This window comes from Protopterus annectens, chromosome 2.part0 (genome assembly GCF_019279795.1).
Source record: "Protopterus annectens isolate FY-2018-M chromosome 2.part0, PAN1.0, whole genome shotgun sequence".
In the NCBI taxonomy this organism is placed as follows: Eukaryota; Metazoa; Chordata; order Ceratodontiformes; family Protopteridae; genus Protopterus; species Protopterus annectens.
This window is the reverse complement of record NC_056728.1, coordinates 141,055,542-141,082,023: the sequence shown is the minus strand read 5'-3', so window position 1 is coordinate 141,082,023 and position 26,482 is coordinate 141,055,542. Positions and strand designations below refer to the sequence as shown.

The 26,482-nt window shown below is 39.4% G+C and overlaps 1 protein-coding gene across 1 annotated transcript in view; it reads right to left on the bottom strand.

The window, feature by feature from the left end:
- The window catches only part of LOC122793005 (potassium voltage-gated channel subfamily H member 8-like), a 3,945,365-nt gene that overhangs the window by 3,146,183 nt on the left and 772,700 nt on the right, over window positions 1-26,482 (bottom strand). The gene's annotated exons all lie outside the window — the stretch shown is intronic.

Genomic DNA, 26,482 nt, shown 5'->3' with positions numbered 1-26,482 from the left:
TATTGTTGGCCCATACTGACCCATGCTAACTGCTTGAGAGGTATGTATGTGCTACATCAGCTATAGGAGAATTGTAGTCACTGTATTCAAAATTGACACTGCATGCTTGTAGAGTATTTATTATCAGTGTTTTCAGGGATATAGCCTGCATTGTGAATAATCGACTGTTTCCCCACCACCACTTATCTTCATTTATTTATTATTTATTGTTGTAATTTAATATTAACATATTTTTTTAAACTAACTATATTTTTGCAAAATGTGATGTATTATTGTTATGTGTTATTATGATTCAATATTAACATATTTTGTTAAACTGTTTTGTTAGTTTTATGGTTTACGTCTTACTGGCATGCTATTAACATACTGACTGCTATGTTATTTACTGTTGTCTTAAACATAATATACATTAATATGTATTTGATCTAATTAAAATGATGTTCCATTCTGTTAATACTAACAATGGCTTTGTTGTTACTAACCTTAACTTATTGCTATACCTCATTTACCACAGCATGTCAAGGTAGGCCGGTTCTGGCTGATCTGCCTACCTTGCCTTAAATGGCATGGCACCAGGTTCCAGCACATCTGGGACCAGGACTGGTGATGCCCCTCTGCTGTCCCTGCACTACCTGCGGTGTTGGGTAGTACCACCCCTTGGGATGGGACCTGGTCCCCCTCTGGGAGTTGTGGTAGAGGGGGAGTTGTCACCCGGGATGAGCTGCTGGTCTTGGTATACAGGATAGTCTAACATGGGTTTGACCACTGCCTACGCCAGATTGAGGGCATGCTGGCTTACCAGGTGGGGCAGCCTTGCCCCGGTGCCCAGCCTCCAGCCCTGCCACCCTCATGGCACTGAAGCAGCAGTGTTTACAGTCCCATGGGTGGGGATGTGAGTAACACTGCTGCTGTTTGGAGGCACATGGGACTTGAATTCCAGAACACCCTCCCTATCCAAGGTGTTCACATCCCTCATGCGTCACACACCACCACTGTCTGCTGTCTTGTCTGTCTTGTCTGTCTGCAAATGCATCCTCACCTTCCAAACTTACCACCCTCACACGTACCTATGTCCCTTCCCCAACATTCTACTCTTACCTTAAAAAAAATGGCCACCTGTCCCAAAAACAAATATATCGTTCCCATACATAGCTTTCCATTTCTCACGCGTGTCCACTGGACATATGTAATTTGGTCCAACTGCCTTGACAATACAGTTGTGTTGTCCTCACCCCTATCTCTGGGGTTGCGAGTCCAAATTCATCTACAAATTATGTCAAAGTGCACAGTTGTTACTTTACAAGAAATGGATAGCTATGGTTCTTTCCTACACCCTTCCTGCACATCCTACCTGCCTTTCACTATGTTATTCCCCTGTTTGCACCCCATTTAACCACTTTCCTGTCTCCCCATTTTTCTTTTCTTTATTTGTTTTAGCATATTGCTGCACAGCATATCACTCAGCTTCACTAAGCTCAGCTAAATAGAGCTATATTGACTATAAGTGTTTTTAAACTTGTAATACACACACAATAAGCACATGTCCCATATTTCAAACCCAAGACCATTGACCCTGCAGACCACTGCCTTAACCTGCCATGCCACACAACTCTTAATTAAAGCAGGTAGTTTAAACAAAACATAGTAATTGGCATTTACAGTTATTATGCATGTATCAGTGGAGCTGCACACTGCAGCATGCAAACTTGATTAAAAAGTCATGGAAAAAATGGGAGTGCACCTTGGACTCTGGTGCAATAGTAAACCACTAGAAAGTCAAAGACATAATAATAGATGTAAGTGAGGCCTGTGATAGCAGGTAAATATGCCCTTCAGTAGCAACATGTAGAAAGACACCTGCTAAGGAATTAATGGCAAAATACATGTTCAACTGGGACCCTGGTGCACACATACATCCATATAAAGCCATGCACACACTGATGGATGGACCCCAGCCATAAACAAACTCTACAACAAAAGGAGAAAGCTACTACAAGATAGAGCAAAATCCTTAAAAGGTAAGACACTGCTGATCACTATAAGTAAAAAGCTAAGAGCTCTCATAAAATCATCCAAAGCTAATTTTGAGAGAAAAATAGCTAAGGACTCAAAAGACAACCATAAGGCATTCTTTAGCTATGTCAGAAACCTGGGAGGAAACTCCCAGATATGCTCAGAACTAGTTCAAAATGATGTGAAGATTACTGATCCTACAGACATTGCCAACATACTGGCTGACAGGTTCAGTGCAAACTCCCCCCCAAAAGGAGAGATATCTATACCAAATGATTGTAGCCCCCCAAACATCTCTAACGCCCAGGTGAGAACTGCTCTCTCCAAGGCAAAGAACACAGCATCCATTGGACCTGATGGTGTCCCTGGCTGTGTGCTCCACGAACTCAACGAGGAATTAAACCCGCAGTTAGGACAGCTGTTTAATCTTAGTCTCACCTCCGGATACGTACCCAAGGAGTGGCGCACAGCGACTGTGGTCCCACTTCACAAAGGTGGTGCCTCCACCGACCCTGGAAATTACCGCCCCATTAGTTTGACAAGCCTTATCTGCAAAGCCATGGAGAGGATCATAATGGATCTCATAAATAAAGACATAGGGAATTTGCAGACTTTGGATCCAACCCAGTTTGGCTTTGTCAAAGGCAGATCATGCCTTTTAAACTTGGTTGACTTTTTCGAAACAGTCACCAAGGCCATTGACGAGGGGAAGGCAGTCCATACAGCCTACCTCGACCTAGCAAAGGCTTTTGATACAATACCCCACTCGGGTATCATTGAAAAACTCATCAACTTAAATGTAAACCCATACATCACAAGATGGGTTGCAAACTGGCTGAGTGACAGAACCCACAGGGTCAGAGTTGCTGGCGCCATGTCAGACTCAAAGCCTGTCACAAGTGGTGTCCCACAGGGCTCAGTCCTGGGCCCACTCTTGTTTGGCATCTACTTTTCTGAAGTACAAGCAAACACAGGAGGGTTATGGCTGACAAAGTTTGCAGATGACTGCAAACTGGGGGCCGTAGTCGAAAACACATCTGACACAGATATCCTTCAGAAGGGTCTCACAGAAACGGATAACTGGTGCCAGAGCCATGGCCTAAAGTTAAATGCCAAGAAATGCATAGTCATACCCTTCGGGAAAAACAAGGTTACCCCTAGCTACCATATAGGTGGCAATCCACTGATCACAGAAGAAGTTATAAGGGACCTGGGGACCCAGGTTGACAGTAGCCTTTCATTCGACACTCATATTGCTAAAGTAGTTAGCAAGACCTTCTACATTGCCCACCTTATCATGAAGGGATTCACATCTAGATCAAGGGAGGTCATAGTCTCCCTATACTCATCACTCATCAGACCAATGATTGAGTACAATGCCCCATTCAGAATGTATCTGACCCAACACTTGCAGCAGCTGGAGAGGCCACAAAAGTTCCTCACCAAAAGGATAAAGGGTCTCAAAAATCTGTCTTATGCTGCCCGACTGAAAGAACTCCAGCTCTATTCAGTTGCTAACCGCTTGCTCAGAGGTGACCTATGCCTGACATACAAGGCCATGTCAAACCCAGATTTGATGAACATGCTTCACCTCAAAAAATCTAGATCCCTCAGAGCCACAAGGGCGGGTGACTTAAACCTCGACACGGTTATTAATAGGACGTGCTGGAGGGATAGATTCATCACCCAAAGACTCCCTATGCTGTGGAACAAAATCCCGGTATATGTGAGGCAGAGCACCTCGCTGGCCTTGTTCAAGAGGAATCTTGACCAATGGATGGGAGATCGCAGATATACCCCAGGGGTTACCTCAGTGTCACTGCTCGACAGAGGCACAGCAAAATAATGGGCATAGTTTCTCCAAACTAAAGGGGTGGCACAAGCCACAAAACTATGGGCTAGGCTTGTAAATGCCCTCGGGCAGATAGCCTAGTATGAACCTATGAACCTATGAACCTATAAAATGCATGTCACAGCCTGTATGTGTGCATATATGTCTTGCAAATACACCTGCTGTTGCTGTGGCTCAGTAGCTCAGTCTGTTAAGTGCCTTGCAAATATTACTTTTGGCCACACACAGTCATGGGTTCAAATCCAGTGGTGTATAGAAGTGAATGTACAGTATTGTGAAGGTGACAATTAATAACTGAGTCATGCACTCTTTATCCACACAATGCATTTCAAATGACATGCCTGCTTTTCACTGATAGAAGTCACAGGCCTACAGGTAGGAACACACTTCACAAATCCCTGTAGCAAAGCTATATGTGCATATGCAAATGAGTGCCACTAATATTACAGTGCACCACACAATCTTTCCTAAGTCACTGTGCAGATTATCACAGCTGCCCAGCTAAAGTGCACATTGGAAGTCCCTACTTGTAACAAGCCCTGCCCTCATATATGCTGTAAATAATTACCAGACTGTAACACATGGCCTGGCAGTTGCTCAAATGGTGGACATATTCTTATATTTATACCCTATCTTACTCAAGGACACACCAAACATGTTGCCTAGTACTCATTAGTAATACCATTAACTAACATACTTACCTTAAACACATGTCTTAATTGGAGTGGAAAGGGTAGCCCCACTCTGGCTCTGCCACTACAACAAGGCTGACACAGCTCCCACAGTTATTCCTACAGCTTGTTGTCCTCCAAAGTATTGACACTCTCTGCCTATGTCTATTATCTGCAACAGCAGCTGAAGCCTGTAGAACACATATCTCTATGTAAAGGTTTCTGCTACAGACCTACCCTCTGTGATGATGTAGCCACCTCATTCCAGTAATATCCAGCACAACATGTTATAAAGGGGCCCTGATTTACATGAAGGCCTTATATATTGTACAGTGGTTCCATGTTATTGGCTGATGATATTGCTAATCATCTGTATTGGCTGCAATTAGCATTTCAGACCCACATATTGGTTTAGAGGCAATCACCTGCTGATGAGATGCATGTTTAAAAGGCAAGGAGTTGGCTATGAGGAACCAGTCTGTATGAGATTTTCCTCACACAGAGCATGTCTTTGTGAAAACTTTACTATCACCACATATTAACAGAAGGGTATTGCACTCCATCAGGTATGTAACTGATTTTGTGTACAACAGGATGCAGATGGGTGAACAAACGTATGGGGAATATCGAATACAGCAATAAGCCTGTCATAGACCTGTGATAATGACATGTCATTGATCTCCTGCTGTCTTGCACCTACACAGGACATACAATACATCAAGGTTGCATTGTTATTTGTCATTGTGGCACACTGATCTCATTGGACTGTCCCTTTATAGTGGTTGTAAAAGCATACTTCTATTTGTGTGGCACATTATTGGGAGTTGCCCTCAGGGGACATACCACAGAAGACTTGAGTGTTGGGCATATGATCATAAAGCAGTATCTGTCATGGCACACATGGGAACACCTGACTACTGCCACTATTCTAGTTGTATCCACACACTTAGTAAGCTTGCACACTGTGGAGTATCAAAAGTGCCAAAGTATTGCAAGCAGACAATCCAAAAGGAAAAAACACTTTAATGACAAAACACAGCAGAGCTTTCGGACATAATCCTTCTTCAATACTACAAACTTATAAAATTTCTTTCATCTTATATACAGGCCCAAAGTAGTCATGTGGTTAGCAGCCCAAAAATCACATTACCATAAGTAAGGCAAAGTTAAAACAACACAGATAGCAATGATTCTATAGTACATAACAAAAATTTAAATAATTTAAAATTCAGCTTGCTAATACGATTAATAATCAAAGTTACACATAAAATTCATATTATAAAATTCATATTGTAGAAACAATATACATAATTATAAATTAAATCTACTGAGCTTAACCAAAATTGGTTTAAGGCTCAGCATACTGTTCAAGCCAGGAGAACGGTCACCAGCAAACCTTAAAATCCACTCATATTCTTTAATTTCTAAGAAGTTATTTATATCACCACCTCTTGGGGAGGGGAAAACAATGTCAATAACCCTGAATTTAAAAACATGATCTTGTCCACAATCTAACATATGCTTATATAAAGCATTTGTTTCACACATCTTCTAATTTCAGACTTATGCTCTGTAATCCTCTCTTTCAACGTGGTTTTACCTACATAAAAGATTTGCATAACACACAGGTAGCCAAATACACTATATGTGTTGTGTGACAAGTAGCTGAAACATAAAATTTAAAAGTTTTCCCTGTTACTGGATGAACAAAGGTCACTCCCTGTGTCAAAAATATCTCCACAGCATGAACAATTGTGGCATTTACATGTACCATACTTAGAGGAACAATGTTGGTAGAAAAATCCTTATAACATAATGAATTTTTAAAGTTCTCATGTTCCTATAGGCAAATAAAGGTCTATCACCCAATAAGGCCTTTAGTTCATTTGAAGCCATTAGTATCAACCAGTTCTTAAATATTATTTGCTTTATGGATGGTGTTGTAAGACTATATGCAGTTACATATCTAGTCACGCCCATACGCACATTCGTACTATTCATAGGTAAGGCATCTGACTCCAGTGGGTCAGATAGGAAGGTAGGAGCAAATTTAGTCTTCCTCTCCTGCATCAACTTATCTTTCTCCACAGAGAGTAGGACATTATCATATCCACTAGCAGAAAAAACATATCCTTTAATTGTAACTCAAAACAGCAGTCATCAGTGTTAAGCCTACTCAACCTTCCTAACTGGGACCTCACAATACCTTTAAAGATGTGTGGTGCATGCATGCTATGAAAGTGGGTGTATCTACCAGCACACACATCCTTTCTATATGACTTAGTATTCATATGTCCATCCTTAAATATAACTTCTACATCCAAAACACAATTTCAGTCTTGGAACAGCTCATTTTAAACTTTAGAAAGGAAGAAGCTCTATTCAAATAGTCCAAAAACATATTCAATATATCCAAGCTGCCCTTCCAAAGTAGGAAACAAGTTGTCTATAAGGGTTTAGATCACTCAAAATAGTTCATTAAAGAGGAAAACATTATTCTTTAAAACCACATCTAGAAGGCTACACCACGCTTCTATTTTACCATAACCAGGGTTTGGACATGAAGTCAAAAAAGAGTTACCAAATAATACTCATTATTCATCATTTGTTCCTTCTCAGTGTCATAGCTCAAAAGAACTGAATCACAATTATTCAAAAAGGTTGTAAATGACCATTTAAATAAACTGACAGGATCCATGATTGACTTATGGATCTTGGGTATTCCATATAGGCGGGTGTCACAGGACAAGGAACTGTTAAATAATTAAATAAATCAAGATCTATCTGACCCTGCAGCTGTAAGTCATAGATGACCATATTATTAAAAGCAGTAGTATCCTCCAGCAAACAGGACATAGTATCTAAGTATTTGTCTTATCAGCTTGTTTAATTATTATTTCTTTACAGGAGCACAGATCTTTAAATGCTTTAAACTCATCCAGTGTCAAGTTGTACTTATTACTACTCTCATACAATTGCCTAATTTGTACTTCACACAAATCATGAAAAGCCTTCACTATTGGTACAGCAATAGGTATAAACTTTCTACTACAGATGATTGACCAAACAACAACTTTTAAGTTTAACATTCTGGTGAATTTTTTCAAGTCAGTTAGTGCAGACAGGTGCAGGTTTTTCCTTTTGGATTGTCTGCTTGCAACACTGTGGAGTATGACATGTGTGAGCAAGCAGTGGATAGTGTCAGCCATTTTGTCCTTGCTGTATCTCTACACAGTGTACTACCACATGTGTGATCCTTTAATGTGTTCCCCTTTTGTTGTCTTTCAGGAATCATGCACCCTAGATGCCATGCACCTTTCTCTCATGCGGGAAATGAAATTATACTGGAAGGACTAAGGCAACATCATCACATCCTACTCTCCAGGGGAGGAGGGCAGGACATATGAACAGGTTCGACACTGCGCAACAGATATGGTCAATGTTGCAAGACTTATGAAGGGAAGCAGATGTAGCCAGGAATCATGCCTTCAATGTTGGTGGGCCTGCACTGGGACAACCACTCTTGGGCACTGAGAAACTTCTGACAAACCTACATACACATGACAGCTTCCAGGCATCCATCACACCATACATCATGGAGGTGAGTGCCACAGTTTCCACAGCAGAGGAGCATGCAAGTGGGCTTACTGTTATCAGCATTGTAATACTGTAGCAGTCAGTGTGTCAGACTGTACATACCTTTACAAGGGTGTCAGTTCTTTGCTCTTTGAGGGGGGGTTAACCTCAGTTGTACTCTTATACTCAGAATGTGACCAATACAAGTAACACAGTAGCTAAGTAAATGTGAGATATATGGATGCATTACCTTGTTCTGTTGGAACACACATTGGTACTGACATTTCCTCACCCTCAACTTTTCACAAGTCCATCAGGTATTGGCCAAGGCTGTGGTCCTGCTCCTGGTAAGCATGTTAAGTTGTTAAGAAACAATTATATTCTATTAAAGTTAAGGGCCAGAATAATGTCCTATTTAAACATACTTTCATGTGTAAACAGAGTAGAATATTTTTATTTTCCAGTCTGGAACAGGTACCTAAGGATCTTAGAGGGGGGTAATCAATACGAGTGTACTTGAACAAAATGAAACAGTTTGGAAGTGACAGTTAAGAGCAGATAAGCCTCCTAGTTTAAATGAGGCAATTACTCTAAAATGCCTTTTATAAAACAAAAAGTTGGAAGGAAAATAAATTAGGCAGTGAAACGTGTAATTCAATATATTTGTTAAGATAGATGCACTGGGTTTTTGTGTTGTTTTATCAAGTACAGTTTCATATTGAGTAATTAAAAGTAACTTTTACTGGTTCAAGCTTTACTTGATTTACCTGAAGTGATTGCTATATAGATCTTGAGTTGAGGGTGTATTTTGTTCTGAGGAAGTCTTTTTAGGACAAAAGTGGAGAATAAAAATGTTTAACCACTAATCCAGTTGTGAGTCTTTGTTATTGTGAGTATTGGTGGATTCTTTGTACACAGTAGTGTAGGTATTCATGTACTGCTTTTTTCTTATCACAGGTGACCAGGGGGTTTGTGTCTGTCCCCTACACAACCTGATGACAGTGTCTCTTCAGATTCTGATGATGATGGTGACCACAGTAAGGCACAGGTGGGGGTGTCATGGGCTGAATCTGTCCCAAAGGTAGACATACCTCTTCTGCCTCCATTGTTACTGCACACAATCAGTATGCCCATGCATACCCAGTCCCTGGCGGTCACAAATATTGGACAGTCAGAGGGTGAGAACATTGAACAGGAAAGTGTGGGTACTATGGCTTCAGCGAGTGTAGACACTGGCCATATCCAGAGAGCTGGCGAGGTCCCACACAGGCAGATTGGCTGGGGTGCATGCATGAGGCCTGCTGTCTATCCACCACCTGTTGCAGGTGTCACATCATGGGTCACTCAGAGCATGTTTCTGGCCATCATGGAGGCACAGGTACATTCTGAATGGAACAACAGATGTATGCTTATGGTTACGGATGCATCACAGTTTGACATCTTTGACTGCCTCCACTGCATTGGGGACACCCTGGCTTGGTTGACTGATGCAGTGAACAGAAAGTGGGGTGAGACAGTGTCTGTCTTGGAGAGCACATTGGCTGTGCTGGAATGTGTGGTTGGAGTTAAGCATCAGACTTGTGGATGTAGGTCAGCAACCCCATCTGCTGAGAGTCCACGTGGCTGTGCACAATCACCCTCCTGTAGTGGCAGTATATCCAGTGCTACAGAGAGGTGTGTGTTATCCACACCAGAATGTGGCAGGCCATGGGCTTGTGGTCCTGGGTCTTCCCATGGGGGACAGCAGTTACCATTAGGTATAGCACCACTTCTAATCTTGGGTATGGACATGCCAGTGCAACTCCTAGCAGAGCCAGTTCCCGTGTTTGGGGCCTGAGACAGTGAACTGTCAACTCTACCATTTATGGTCCAAAACTGTCCAACACACAGACATATAGAGCTAGCACTGAGTTTGACTGTGTACATGCACACACTCACACACCACTGTCAAATGCAGGTCACCTATAGACACACACAGCACCTTTCCATGTCCATCTCACCTGCTTCCCTTCCTGACTCACACACATGGTGTCAACCTTTTGGGTCAGCCTATGCCTCATGCACCTCCACACAACACCCTGTGCAGGTGATGATACCTGTCCCACATCCCTGTCATCCTCATTATTGATGCAGGGGAGTGAAGCTATGTATCTGATGCATAGGATGACTATATTAGTTAACATGTACTTGTGTAATGCAGTCATGTTTTGTCATGCCACATGTGGTTAATGGCAAATACTGTATGCAGACATTTGTCATGAGTACTCCACATGGATTAATTTGGGATTGTCTGCAATGAGTGTCATTGTCACTTGTGACATATAGAGTACTCAGAGGTGATCTGTGCCTTGCATACGGGGAAATGTATGACCCTGCTTATTTTCATATACTGCTTAATCTGTAGGAGGCATAGTAGATGTATAACTCTCTGTAAGGACATTAACCTTGTATGTGACATTAGTACTACATGCTTGTGGGAGAGATTTGTCTAGCAGACTTAAATACACCCTTGAAAACAGAACCCTGCTTAATGGCACACATAGCACCTCAGTGTACCTTAGCACATGCCATCTGTATGATTGGCTGGATGACCATCATCACAACACAGGACATCTGCCTGTGTCCCTCATGGGCTGGGGCAATATGTGCTGATCCTGTAATTATGGGTATAAAGATGTCTATGATTGTGAGGACTGTATGGCCATTATGCCAGTGACATTCAAATGTCCTGTGGTTCCATAACATGATGTAAAATGCTCTAACAGACTCACACACAAACATGGCTGCATTGAGGCTAGCACAACTTCCAGTCACTGTGTACAGGACACTCTAAGGCATGCACATTGTGCATGTTGGCTGTATGTAAATGAGAACACTTACCTATGTAATGCCACACACTACAGATCACAATACGTGATGCCCGCAACATACCTCATGTGTGTTAGTACTATCAGTTAAGGACATATTGTGCTTGATGACATCAGCAGACCTTGTGGTAAGTCTTTTGAGGGAGGGCACATCATACGCTACAAATAAAATACTGCAAAGCCCTACCTATTTTTAAGTTACCAAGGTGATCATATTTATGCCCTCTGGACATACACATGCACCAAGTAGCCTGCAGTGAGTTTAGAACCCTACTTATCTAGTCTTACATACTGTAGATCACAGTATTTATTGCACGCACCATGGCTTAAGTCTGATACTACATTGTCAGCTTATAGTCTTAAGGTGGATGACATCATCATGCCTTATAGAATAAGGGCAGTTTGGAAGTCAGCAACAAGATATAGGGCTAAAAAGTGCATAACCGATGTAGGTGGATAGCCCATGAGGGCATGTCAGCTGTTCTGCAGGGCTACAGACACACAGACACACACCAAGTAGTGTGCAGTGAGAGTAGAACCCCTACCTATCTAGTCTTATTGACTATAGGTCACAGTACTTATTGCATATGCCACAGGTTGTCTGTTTATATATATATATATATATATATATATATATATATATATATATATATATATATATATATGATTGCAGGCATAGTACTTGTGCATTACATAAATTAAGCTTGTGTTGAACAGCATCTGTGGCCTGCAGAGTGATATTTCTTCATTCTATCATCTGCATCCAGTATCCTAGTAGTGAAATAACTGATATTATCCTAGCTATGTGTGTACAGTTACCAGTATGGCCATATGTGGTTGCTTGCAGTTAGACAGGTAAACCTGTGTGCAGGAACAACGTGCCCTGTCCATGCATACATTGACAACATTGTACATTACACTACCTGCCCACCTGCATCTCTTTATGTGTGACATCCAGGAGCCACAGGGATCTGTAGGTAAGTTGATTGCATACTGTTGCACCCTTAGTTCGGATCCTTTGAGCAACAGTATGGATGTGTGATAGTGCAGATTTACTCACCATTATTAGGGTATGTAGGGCAATACAGACATCCACGCATGTATATGTAATTAACAGGGATGTATATATAAATGTAGCTGTGTGTGTATATGTATATGTGTTATGTAGATATATGAGGAGAGTCTATCATTGTGATATATATATATATATATATATATATATATATATATATATATATATATATATAGCTATATATACTGGTATATATCTATTTGACACCACATAGTGATAGATATACTATGTATGTAAGAGACAGATAGTGACTGATGGATATGTATATGTCTGTATCTATAGACATATCTGTATATAACAGATCATTTTGATGATGGGGCAAACAGAATTGTACTCATTTAAACATTCTGATGATGGGGGAACAGAATTGTGCTCATTTTAGCTAAGTGTTTTGGCATGCCCAGTGGGACTGTCAGTACTTATACAGTGAGTCCAGGTCATACCTACCTGTACTCCAGTCTGGGATTTTGTGTGTTACAGACCATACTTTTCAATTGTCCAGAGTTTTGCAGAATGTCCAGAGTTTTGGCTCATAATTTTGTTGTGGTCCTCATAAAATTTGTGGTTTTCTGGCAAATCAGTTGGATGGACGTAGGATTGAAATCACTAAATACTGACATACATCTGAGTTTCTGACTTCAACTCCTTCAGAAAAATATCTTTTGAAACAAACCCTGTTATTCTAGCAACTTGTTAAATTTATGAGAGCAGTATTTAAAATATGCCCCGATTTGTGGGCCTTTGCCCTCCCATTTTGTCAGGCTTTGTCCAGATTTCTTTGATATGAGATTTGCTATGAGGTTGAGAGGTATGTTACAGACATTGACATCTGTCCCTGTCTCTGCAGTACTGCACTTCACTCAAAATGTCCACAGCATTCCCCAGCTGTCTGCTGTAATTAATATGTGACTGAGGCTCATAATGTTACACCACACACAGAATGACAGTATGTGAAAACACCAACATAATAATATCTCACATGCAAAAGATGTGAATACTTCCAGATTAGAACCATCAACACCATCACCCATGCTAACTTCCGTAATCCACTGAGCCACACAGGCTGATAGACAGAGAGGAGTCATTTGTCACACATTCAACAGCATAAATATGTACATTGTTATTTCTTCTTTAAGTGGAACATACAATGTGTGTCAGAGTATTATGTTATAACCTTGAGATTGCCTGGTCTGCTGATATACCATTGCTGATTTACTGATAAAGCAGTTATATGGGAACACTGCTGTATTGGGGTTGGGGGAACAACAGCACAATCTGCTGTGATAGACAGTAGTCCAAATATCATGTGACCCCAGTGATTAACATCTCCCTTGACTGATGTAGTGAATATTCCATCCATGAGGCATAGTGATTATTACACATACTATTGGACTGGGTATCTGTAGTTCCATGTGGAAGTTACAGCTATCCAAGTAGCCCACTATATTTCCTTGCATAAATGCAGCAGATCCATACATATAATACTGTATTATATTAATCCTGACAATAGTGTGTAGGTTAGAGACTTACCTTGCGAATGCAGCAGTTGACAAAACTGCAGTTCAGGGCTGACTCTGTGTGATGCAAGCAGTACACAGCCAATACATGGTCAAGTACAGGTGGGTTGCCTGGCATCACAATTTTACTATATGTATGTGAGTAGGAGTAAGGTGTCAGTTCCTAGGGCCCTGGGTTGTCAGTGAGTGTGCTATGCGTTGTCTCTTAGCCAAAGCTAGGGCGTACTGGGCATGCCTATATCTGCCTACAGGGACATCATCAGGGAGTTTCTCCTCTTCTGAGTCCTCCTGTGACTGTGGCTGTGGTGACCTAGGCACTAGTGGTGGGCTGTGTATCCCTTCTCTTTGCTGATCCTGCTGCAGCTGTTTTTGCAGGATCATATTGTATAGCATGGCACATACTGTAAATATCTATGCACATGCAGCTGGAGTACTGCAGGGTTCCATGAGATATATTGAGGCACTGGAACTGTGACTTCAGAAGCCCAAACACATGCTCTATGATGTTCCTAGTTTGTGCATGTGCCTCATTATGGCATTCTTCCGTAGGTGTGTGTGCATTTCTGATGGGTGTCATCACCTACAGGTCCAGTGCATAGACAGCATCCCCCAATAAATGGCCATGTGGAATGTCCCCCCAACAAACATCTGGTACAGCTGTGATGACTGCCTGATATGGGAGTCGTGATAACTGCCAGGGCTGCCAGCAGACACATTCACGATAATGCCCTGGGCATTACACACAACCTGGCAGTTGATGGAGTGGTACCCCTTGTGGTTGATGTAGATTCTACCTTCCTCACTGGATGGTGACTTGATATTTACATGAGTGCAATCTATGGCACCCAGTACCAAAGTGTAGTGTGTTACATGATAGAAGTGTTACATATTGCTGGCTCTCACCTTAGGGGTGAGGGGAAAAGAAATGTGCTCACTGGCATGTGGTAGCATGGCATCCAGGAACTAGTGGAGTATCCTGGATACAGATGCCTATGAGACCCCATCATCTCCCAGTTGGTATTTGGAAAGTACCTGTAGTTAGTATCCTAAGGGCAGTGGCAGTTGGTGACTTCAAATCAAAGGGGGGGGGGCTGCAGGAGACAGCTAAATGGGTGGGACCAATGGGAGGGGTTGTGATCAACTAGAAAGGGGTGGAGTTATGATGAAAACCACAAAAACTGGAACCTTAAATACACTGCCCTGGGTGCCAAACTGTCATTATGAGAGTCCAATCAAGACAAAATGAAGTGTACAAGAAAAAAATATTTCAATGCATTGGCTACATGACAGCTTACTTAATATCTAGAGGGAAACAAAAAAGTTGTGAGGCATGAAAAATAAATTACTTTTTAAATACATTAATGAAATGCCAGTCAAAATCAAGTATAAAAAAAAAACAAGCAGCACTCAACTCAAACCACTTTTCCTTGCACTGCAGTTCTAATTATAATTTATATTCAGCTTTATAAAAGTACAAAGTAACATGCTGAAAGTAGCAATCTCTGTGATACCCCCACTTGTAAAAATGTTTCTTATCCAAAAAAGACCTGCTGCCTGACAATAACTATCTACTTGTTTCATGGGGAAAATATGATCAAAGTAAAAAATGAAAAGCAAACAAGAAACAAGCTCAAGATAATTTGCTTAAAGGATTACTGCACAGGTTATTGGCCACACATGATAGACTGGCATTCTGTTTAGTTTATGGGTGAAGCCTGCAAAGATGACTGCAAGTGTCCAACAAATGCAGCTTCTTATAATACTGTAATCCTGTTCTTTATTATCATATGCCTTTCAATACCTAAGGCTTATACATTATCTAGTTATGTAAATATTCTCTGCATGGCAACAACAAAAAGGCTTTCAATGTTAACAGTATGCTTCTTAAAGCTTACTTGCATTTTACAATCTTGGACAAGCTAACCTGATGGTCATTAAAGCATTGCTACTTAAACACAGAGCAATAGCCACTGCAACACCATACTTTTTCTGAATAATAAGAAGCATAAATTAACAGCATAAAAATATGACAGAAAACCAGAACATTCTGCAAAATCAGGGACCAATGAAAAGCCTCTGTAGTACTTGTGTCTACCTTGGATGGGGGGATACTCTGCACACTTACTGCATAACTGCTCCTTCCCTTGTTTGGGTACATCCAGAGTCACTACATGGGGAAGTGGAGTATGTCACAATTTGAAATATCTCTGGCTGACAGTGATGGCCTTTACACATTTGTCATACCTCTCAATGTCAGAGCAAGAAATCTGGACAAAGCCATACATAGAAGTGGGACAAAGGCCCAAATATAAGGACACTTTTTAAATATTGCTCTTATAAACTTAGAAAGATAATAGAATAGTAGATCTTGCATTAGTATGAATTTTCTGAAGGGTATGAAATCTGAAACTCAAATGTCTGTCATTATTTTCTAACTTCAGTCTTTAATGATTCACCACTAATTTGCCAAAAAAACACAATTTTATGACAAACAGTCCAAAAATGTGATACACAAATATAAAATAGCCACACAATATAGCTGGGAACCTGTCACTGAAGGGACACTTTTTTAATATTAGTACTGTTAATTTGAGCAGCTGACAAAATAAAGAGAATCTACATGCATTTCTGAAAAAAAAGTAATCTATAACTCTGATCATTACATTTATTTATTAATTGTAAACCCTCCACATTTTCTTCCAAAATTGCCATCTTGCAGAGGGATTATTAGGCGGCGGGCAACATTTTGAGCTAAACGAGGTTGCTGCTAGCAAACAACTTTATATTTTATTGTTTCATCTACAAATGTTATATTATAAAAATTATAAGCTAGTAATATTTCAATAGGGAATGGATGGCAAACTGTTAACAGGTTCATCGCTACTAGGTATCACCGCCAAAGAGGACATTCTCAGGGCTACAGTATCCACCCAAATGTCAACACAGTACAGTATCAGCAATGCATCTATATACTGCGGAAGTAGAACCCACAGCCTTCTGCATCCAAAGCAAGTACACTACCTGTTGTGCTATTAACAATACAAGCAGACTCAATATAAACAGCATTAAACTTTTCTTCAAGCTCTCGGCTCCTTGCAAAATCCACTTGACACTCAACTGTATCTCTTAACTTTGAAGAAGAAGAAAAAAATACCAAAAATATGACACGCATTTTCTTCTGATCTGGTCATGGGCACACAAATACTTTCTTTCAGTTTTTGTACTGTTTTCTCCTTTTCCAGCTATTGACTTACTTGCTTATATGTTTCAAGTCTGAAACCATCACCGCTGGCTAACACAACTAATGTGCATTCCTACATCACTACACACTACTTCTCTCTTATTTTCATTCATAGATTTAGATTTTAAAACACATTTTCTTTTTCTGTAAGTAGTCTGTTTTAGGCATACTTTTCCATACCTCTTCATCTAACTGGTTTTGCCTACGCAGAGCATGTTTAATTTATTGTTTTATTTTATTAATTTGCTAAAATGGGCAACACATCAGGATACAGTATCTTTGCAGAGATGTTGAGGTTAAGTGACTTTCTGAGAGTCACTCAATAGGTAAATTGGGGCTGGGGTAATCAAATCGTGGACTACAGAGTGAAGTTTGTTAGCACTTTAGAGCATTAATAATCTGTGCTAACTACCAAATGTGACAGCATCTATACATCTACAGACAAATATGGTGCAGCTGAATTAGAAAACTACTTCAAATCAAAGTTTATATCATGCTTAACACTCATCTGTCAGCCTAGTTATCAGCACAAGAATAGCATACTGTCAGCTTGACAACACCTTCTAGCAAAGAACCTGTGTTGCTCAACTCTCTGGAAACCAAAATTTTCTAGAAAATTCAAGTATCACCTCGCTGTAAAGTGTAATGGCTGATAAGAGACAGAGACATGTATGTTTTCCTTACATCTCTCATCAAGGGTATAGATTCTGTTTACCTAGTAACTGTCAACCACCTCATTATTGACACCAGTTTGCATTTCACACACAAACACACACACACACACACACACACACACACACACACACACACACACACACACACACGCACACACGCACACACGCACACACACACACACACACACACACCCTACCAGAGCCCAAAGTCTGTTGTAAATGCCAGTTTCCTTCTTGCAGTAAAATCCATCCATTCCTGCAGTACAAAAGCCTGCAACAAGAGCAAGTTCTTCCCCTTCCTGTGAGAGCAAGCTGGGTGTTACCCAGCCTGCGGACGTTGCAGTCCGATCCACTTCCAGTCTATGCAGTTATAACTCCATATACTTCTGGGACATCTGCTGCTGAATGCTGTCTTCCTAATCTGGACTGCTGGTGAGACAGTCTGGATTCTGTGTGCATGCTCCAGACTGGTTCACCAGCATTCTGAATATCAAGAAATGCCACGAGTGCTCATGCAAGATGTTCTGGGACTCACCTTTGTTTTCTTTTTGTTTTACTTTTACTTTTATTTTTTCTTTTCTTTTCAGTTTTACAGCTGGGGGGGGGGTGCAGTCCTGCAGCCCAATAGCACAAGCCACCCCTGCCTAAGGGCTACACATACCTTTGTTTTCACTGGGATGGGTTCTCCTCTGTTGGCTCTGGGTCTGATTTGAGGGTAGCAGAGCTCAGTGAGTTCTTGTAATATGTCCCTGTCCACCCTGTAGTGCTGTTTAATCTCCAAATCATGTAGCTCCTGGAAGATTACCCTGGGTCTGAACACTCTTCTCCTTCTCTGTCTAGGCCTATTGTCACCAGCAATGGCAGCATTGACTTCAGCATCTAGCACATAGAGATGTAGCAGACTTGCAGCAACCCCTGCTATTCTTTCAGTTAAAATTCCCAAGTCTGTACTACAATGGTGCAGAGTATGGGGGAAGAATCGGATTGTAGGGTGTCTGCATGCTTTATATTGCTCTGCTGTAGGTGCTGACTGTGTGATTGACTACCTGGGATGCACTGCAACTGTCTAGTATATCATTAACATCATTTAATTGCCCTAGTTTAAGTTAAACAGGGGGCAAAACTAATTAATATGTCATTGGCTTTTAAATACACTCAGCACCATGGCACTAAACAAAGCTTAGCATTTAGAACTCACACACCCCCAGATTTCCATGCTCATCATAGTGGTGCACCAAGCAAACATGGAAACATGCTCCACTTAACTAAATAAACCTCAGAAGTTCATGCACACACCCTGCTGAAAGGACATGCTCAGCACCGAGGCGTACAGAGCAAACAGGCAGAGCTAAGCTGAAATAAGCTTAGAAGTTATTGGACACATCCTCCCCTTATGTCAACTACCTTCTTTGTAAACACCAGCATATTTCTCGGCATACATGGAGGGGACATGTGGACACGATTACCCCTTCATGCTAATCAGTAGCTCCACCTCATTTGCACAGGGATCCATGCTCACAACCTGGAAACTACTTCAAAGCCGTACCACGTTAGCAACAGCACCAATGCACCATTACAGATACTACACACACAGGGTCCTGTAATACATTTCTGTCACATAATATTAATTTTATTTTTTCCAATTTTTTTTTTTTTTTTTTTTTTTTTATAAAGCATGTTTGCTCACTGCAGCATGCCATGCAAACATGTCCAGATGATTAAAAAAAACATTTAATTTAACTTATTTCCTTTAATTTTTCAGACACACGGAAGATAGTTTCGCTCATACAGTATCTGTGCATGGTATGCCATTTCTGTCCATCTATCTACAGTTTTACAGTCCCTTTTGTCTGTGTACATTCCTGTACAGGGAATTTTTCTGTATCCACTATGGACACTGACACTGGGTCTGCAGAGCTGCCTACCTGCTTGCTGGATCACTATTCCTGCCTCATTTGCATGAGATTCACCTGCTTATGAAGTGATGTGCATGCCACGGAAGTGCCCGTATGTTGGCGTGCTTGTGTGGGCCACTCAACAGTGCTTACTGAATCTAAAAATGTTCGCGGCCGTGTTAGCAGCATTGCATGATGTCTACATGGAAAAAAATGTGTAGGCTTTATTAAATTCCTCCCATTGTTTTTCTTTATCTATAGAAGGATCAAAGAAGACTTTTATTCATTTGCAGTGCACTATGTAATTTTGAGAAACTTTACAAAACCAGATATATCAGAGAGGCATCCAACTTTCACCCTGTTACATACCAGCTAAGTAATTTTCTATGCACATCTAAATCTAAATACGCCTCAATGCAAAATTCACAATGGTGCTAAACAGTAGCGTTATTAATCTTTGAATATTACTAGACAGTAAGCAAATATTATAAATCAGTGCTTTATGTACACACAGAGTAGAACTGCAGCATAAATATACTGGTTGTACTTATGATCTTGTATTTTAATACTTTTTTTAATACTTTTTTTCTGATTGCATTCCAGTATTTTCATGTAATATGTAAGTGCACAGTTACTGACCATAAAAGAATTCACTTTGGATTGGTTGTATCAGTCACAGCATTTCTAAATAAATTAAAAATAAATTATAATATTCTGTGCTGATTTTTTGTTTGCTGATTCCATCTCGCTGTGATTTCATTATAGGTATTGAGCTATTTATTCTGTCTTCACATGAAGTCAGACTGCTCTGAGATACTATGCAGTAAATCCAGGCTCCCAGTGGAAACATTGGTCCTAGCTTCCTGAATGTTTTTTGGTAGGCAGGAAGATGACAGCAGCTACCTCCTAATGTGTATTTAGCAGCTCCCTATCACAAGTGTTTGACCTGTAATTATGAGTTCTGTAACACTGAAAGTAAGGTGCAACTTCAGGGTAAAGGCTGTACCCCCCCAACCTTGCTCCTTACACACATTAACTTCAAGATAGTTGTAACTTACAGTAGTCAGAATACACCAGGGTACTGCAACCTTGGGCTTGTGAAGTTTTCTCCATACTTCCTTTACAGTCTCTCTGTTCCAAGTATCAGAATTACAGTCCCTGGAATATGAACAGGCATCCATACTGAGTGCCTGCTGGTTTATCAACAATAATTCTGCCAAACACAAAGTAAAAATTTTTCACTGAAAACACTTCCGGCAATAGTGGGTAATCCCCTTTCCTCCACTACTGTACAAGCTTAAGAGTGGGTATATTTAAGTTCATGGGTGTAGAGAGTGCCCCCTATTTGCAAAAAGTGATTTTAGTAAAATATTTCCTCTTTGCAGTCGATAGAATTGTTGTCAGTGTATCAACATGATTCCTCTATATTTGTCCCACTGTTGTAAGACATCACATCACACAAGTGAAGATGCTTCCAAGAGTAAAACACATATCAGCTTTAGGAAATTAGAACGCAAATCCTGTATTGAGCAATAGTGCTGTTTTTCTGCACTATCTAAATCTACTTTAAGCTGACTATGATGCTTCTTATTAACTGTATCCTGGAAAAGGGTTCACTAAAATTTGGAGTACACTGGAATGACAAACTGACTCACATGGACTTCAACAATGATCTATTATTTTATTAATTCATTTGCTGAATAAAATGATGCATACAAATGAAGTTGTACCTCAGAATCACAAAGCATTCACTGTGATGATGAAGGACTAAAACTTAGGTGTGCTGTATGAACTCATTAACAGCTTGCACTGAAACCTTTAGACTAAAGCACCAGCTGTTTACAAAGGAGAAGATAATGTGAGGACAGGAACTGGAAAAAAATCATGAGTTTAAAATTGCACTATCCCAGGTAACTACAGTGTACAAAGTGGACAAACTAGCATCCTACTGTAAATAAAAATATCTAATTTCAGCAGTGCAATAGTGTGAAAAAGACTATAGAACAAACAGATCAAAACATTACAGCAGATATGTAATGACAAGAAAGAAAACAGTGTCTAATAATGCATCACCTATTTAGTCTTTTAGAGTTGTAGGCATTCAGAAGCCATATAGCTGAAAAGTTGTATGTCCTTAAGGTATTGTTTGCATATATCCCATGAACCTCCATTACAGGAGGTTTAAGGTATTACACATGCAAGAATTTAGCTTAGTTGAGTCTTTCTTGCAGTTTTTATTGATAGTTTGTTTGTTTGACCTTTTTATTTGGTTTGGATGTTATCTGGGCTATTTTACTGGCACCTTAATGTTTATGGACATCTGGCTTGATTTTAAGCTCCGAGTTTGTAAAGTATATGCTGTACTAATGAAGTTTCTATAAATGCCAGTGAAATTGTATCTACAGCTAGTGGGGTTTCCTTTACTGACTTGAATATAACCATAATGTCCTAAAAAAAGTAAAATGTTAAAAGTCATGTCCATTCAGTACTTGTGTTGCTGATACTCTTTATATCCTTAAAGGATCATTTGCATATATCCCATGGAACTCCAATACAGGCTTAAGGTATTACAGAGTGAACACTATAGCATGTCTAGGTCTCTGTTACAGTTTTTACTATTTTGAACCATATGATATATATATATATATATATATATATATATATATATATATATATATATATATATGTATATATATATATAGTAGATTGTACCATGTTCCATAACTGCTCTTTCCACCTTTCCGACATACTCTCTGCCAGGCATATCAGCCTCAGGTGTAGCAAGCAAATTGTAGCCATGAATTCAATTCGACTCCATTGCATACCTTTTAGGTGGATTTCAGCTGGTATTCATGCAGCAGCTACCAATGTGCAAAAGCCTGTTTCTGCTGCATTTCTTATTGCTTAAGGAAAAGTACTACTTGGATCACCAGTTCCCAACCTTCCCTTTCATGCTGCAGACAGGAAGACAGATGCTTAACTCCTCCCTCCATTTCAGCACCTCCCTCATAGTGACCAGCGATGGAAAACTGAATACCCATCATTACAGACAGAAATCTGATTTGTATGCTGGCGGGTGTACAGCCCTAATACATTATATTTTGAAGCTAATTGCTAAGAACCATTCATTACTGAGACACGAGTAACAAAATCAGGAAAATATAATGGCATCTTTAACTGTGTTTACATTACAATTTCAACAGCAAGAAAAATTTTTCATTTTAAGGATTTTCTGTTTTGCAATTTATGTCAAGCAGCTTCAGTATGCCTGATATCTGAAGTCCTTACATTTGGGACATGGCATTTAAACATACTATGATCTTGATAAGCAGAAAGAAAGAACAATATTTCAAAATTTAATGATCAACCATAGGTAGCCAGTATATGCTTCATAAGCCAGCCATATGAATAGCATTTTCTGCCAATATGCAAAAATTCCAGGTCAAGGGGTGATAGCAAGGGGGTGGTCTCAGGGATGATTATAAACTGCAGAAGGGGTGTAGTGGGCACATCTTCTACATGGTGATAGTGCATAGTTGGGTAGCATAACCTGCACAAAAAGTGTTTTTCAAATTCAGTTTTGATGTAGCCACTGTCAATCAAACCTGAATGCAAACAACATATTTTTGTTCAACTACTAAGACCTACAATAAGTAAGTTTGGTTGTGAAGCTTTTCTTTTGCAGACTTTAATTGTATTCCGCATGAATGTGGTATTCTACAATTCAAGGACATCACGCTCACACTAAATCATCAACACTGTATTTACACGGGTTGCAGTAACAGGCATGTGACCTTGTGGCGAAGCACTTGATGTTCCCCTACAGCAGTGCTATCTGAATAAGTAAGTTCACCATGCCGATAATATGGTGGGAGAACAGAGTTATGTAAGTCATAGATTATACTAGTGTTAGTCTAGCTGCCACATAGCAGCAAACAGATAAGCAAAACTATGTCAGAAATAGAATGCAAGGTTCGACGACTTTTAAAATCCAAAAATAACTTTCAAAAAACAAAATGGCGTTACACAGCATGTAACTGTTTAGTCACGGATTGAATTTCAAGAAAGTAATTGGGGGAGGTCTATGGATTTGACCAGCAGCTACAGATAGGCTAGGAAGAAAGCAGCTACAGCAGTTACCAAGATAAATGTGTGTGAGCTAATTAGTATACACTTCATGAAAATCACCTTAACACATAAAAATATGATTGTAAATAACTCCATGTTATGGTTACTAAAGGAATTTTGTACTTCACCTATTACACCTAAACATATGGTTTGTTACCCATTAAATATTATTATTAGTTATTGTAACTTTATATTCATGCACCCTAAGTATAGGGAATGGAATTTTATTGTATTTCCTATAATGTATACTCAGGGTATGCTTTTGTCATCTACTTCTGAAGGAACTCATTTAGCTATAGATAATGATCTAAAGTACTGGTATCAGTTGATATCTGATAATAAAGTTAAAAATCTAGATTTCTTAAAACAAGAATTTGATCTAAGAGAAACTTGCTGGTTAGAGGTTCAGACCTTTAGACAACATCTCATTAATAAAATAGATTTAATGTCTATAACTGTTAAAGAATCTATTCCAACACTGATTGATTACTTGATATTAAATTTACAACATAAAGTTTCTGATAAAGGTAAACTTTCATACATACATAAAGTTATCAGACAAGAAACTTTTTACAGTGTAGATTCATACTGGAATTATTTCACTTTTATTAATGGGGACCCACCAAATCAACAAGATAAACAATATATATTGGAATCTGCTTATTGAACTACGTCTTCCATTGTCTGGAGACTTTATACATGGAAATTTTTACATAGATCTTTTTATACACCTTTGATGATGAATAAAATAAATAATAAAGATAATCTATGTAAGAGATGTAATGTAGAAATTAATGCTGACTGGGCTCATATGTTTTATGACTGTATAAAATTGAAAGAATACTGGAAGTCAATTAATGAATTTTTGCAGGCTCTTTTTACAGATAATTTCATTATTTCTAAATCTCTTATATTATTCAACACACCTGTACCTCAAAGTGTTAAAAGGTTAAGCTTCCCTTGTTATGGTCTATTCTAGCAGTGGCTAGGAAAATAATAACTAGAAATTGGATTTCAGATACACCTCCTTCGTTCAATGAATTTAAAAATGTTATGAATATAGTGTGCCATATGGAAATAAACACAATTAGGACTAGAACAAACAGAAAAACATCTTATTTTATTGTATGGGATAATTTACAAAATTTGTTAAAAAAATTTTAATTTCAATAGCATGGTATTTTAGTTTAATTAAGTGATCTGATTGTAGTGGATGTCTTTGTAAATACTTTAGTTGTTTTGTTGAATATTATAATAATACCTATTTTTAATTACTTGTATAAAATTGTTATGATATTTCTCTTATATGTTAAAACAATAAACCTGTTTTGAAAAAAAAGATACATGTGTGTGTTTATGTTTGTATGTAAATAACAGCAACAAACAGATAAAGGAGGCTCCGGACCACAGCAAATCCAAGCATCAATGTCTGATGAAGTGGCCTTTTGGCTGCGAAAGCACTCACCTTTTACTGAATAAATACTTTGATGCTTGTATTTGCTGTGGTCCGGAGCCTCCTTTATCTGTTTGTTGCTTATATTTATCTACATTTGGAGGACTGGTTTACTCACACCATTTTGATAATTCTCGTTTTTATGTTTGTATGTAGTTTGGAAAGGCTATGAAGAATTAATTTTGGATGGCTTCAGATATGGTCTTTTGCACCATCTAGTAACATCGTGGGGGAGGGAAGATTTCTCATGCTGTTTTTGCCAAAGGGCTGGCCTAAACTGCAAATATTATCAGGAAGTAAAATGAACATTTTGAAGAAGATCTTCTGAATTAACTGTGCATGCCATACTTTGAGGAATGAGGTCAGATGTAACTGGTAGGACTAGGTCCATTCTAGCAGATGATATCACTGTACCATATCTCTCAATTGTAGAGATTTTCACAGAATGTCCAGATTTTTGCATCATATTTTTGGTCCATTTTTCATAAAATTATGGTTTTCTGGCAAATTAGTGGCAACTCATTAAAGACTGCAGTTAAAAAATAATGAAAGACATTTGAGTTTCAGACTTCATACCCTACAGAAAAGTCATGCTAATGCAAAACCTGTTAGTCTATAAACTTTCTAAGTTTGTAAGAGTAATATTTAAAATGGTCCCTATTTTTGGGCCATTGTCCCACTTTTATTCGTGGCTATGTCCAGATTTCCTGCTCTAAGAAGTTGAGTGGTAGGACTGTAGCAATTAAACAATTCTGAAGTGGCAAGGCTGTGGGAGTGGGTGAGAGCTACCTTGAAATACTGAGTGCACTTGAGTTTATTGTTAATACATCTTTGCAGTGATGCACAAATAGTGTGGAGCATAGCCTTGTATTTGTAAACTCGGCAAACATTTTCAAAGGGAGCGTGATGGGGACAGGAGGTAATGTTCTCGTTACAGCAAGATCATGCTTCTGAAGCTCCATGGAAAATCTTATACCAGGCCACTGAAAAGAAGATTTCATCCAGTAGTTGACCCTTAGAAGAGGTAATACAGATTTTGTCCTATTTAGGGACCACTGCCTCATCTTTTTGTTCTTGCATAGCTGTTACAGAATTTGCCTAAGTCTGCTATTAATATCAACTTCTGTTCACTGGACGTGGTGAAGGCATATGATGGTGCCTCCAAGATATCTTTCAAGAGGTGTTAAAGCATTACAAGGTCTTAGGGCCTGGTGAAGGCATATGATGGCTCATCCTGGATGTCTTTTAGGAGGCATTAAAATACTGCAGCATCTCAGGTCCACTGCTATAGCCTTTTCGACCCTATAATTGAGGAGCAGGAGTTGTCTACTGAGGTTTGGTCATTATCTACTTTGAGGCAATAAAAGTTCCATCTTTGCTGCCTGAAGATGATGATCACATCTTAGTTCCTGAGATTTAGATACTATCCATTTTGGGAATGTGAGGGTTCCATCTTTATTATCTGCTGATGTTGCTGTCTTCTTGGCCTCAAATGACTGTGATGTTTAATATGCATTTTTATG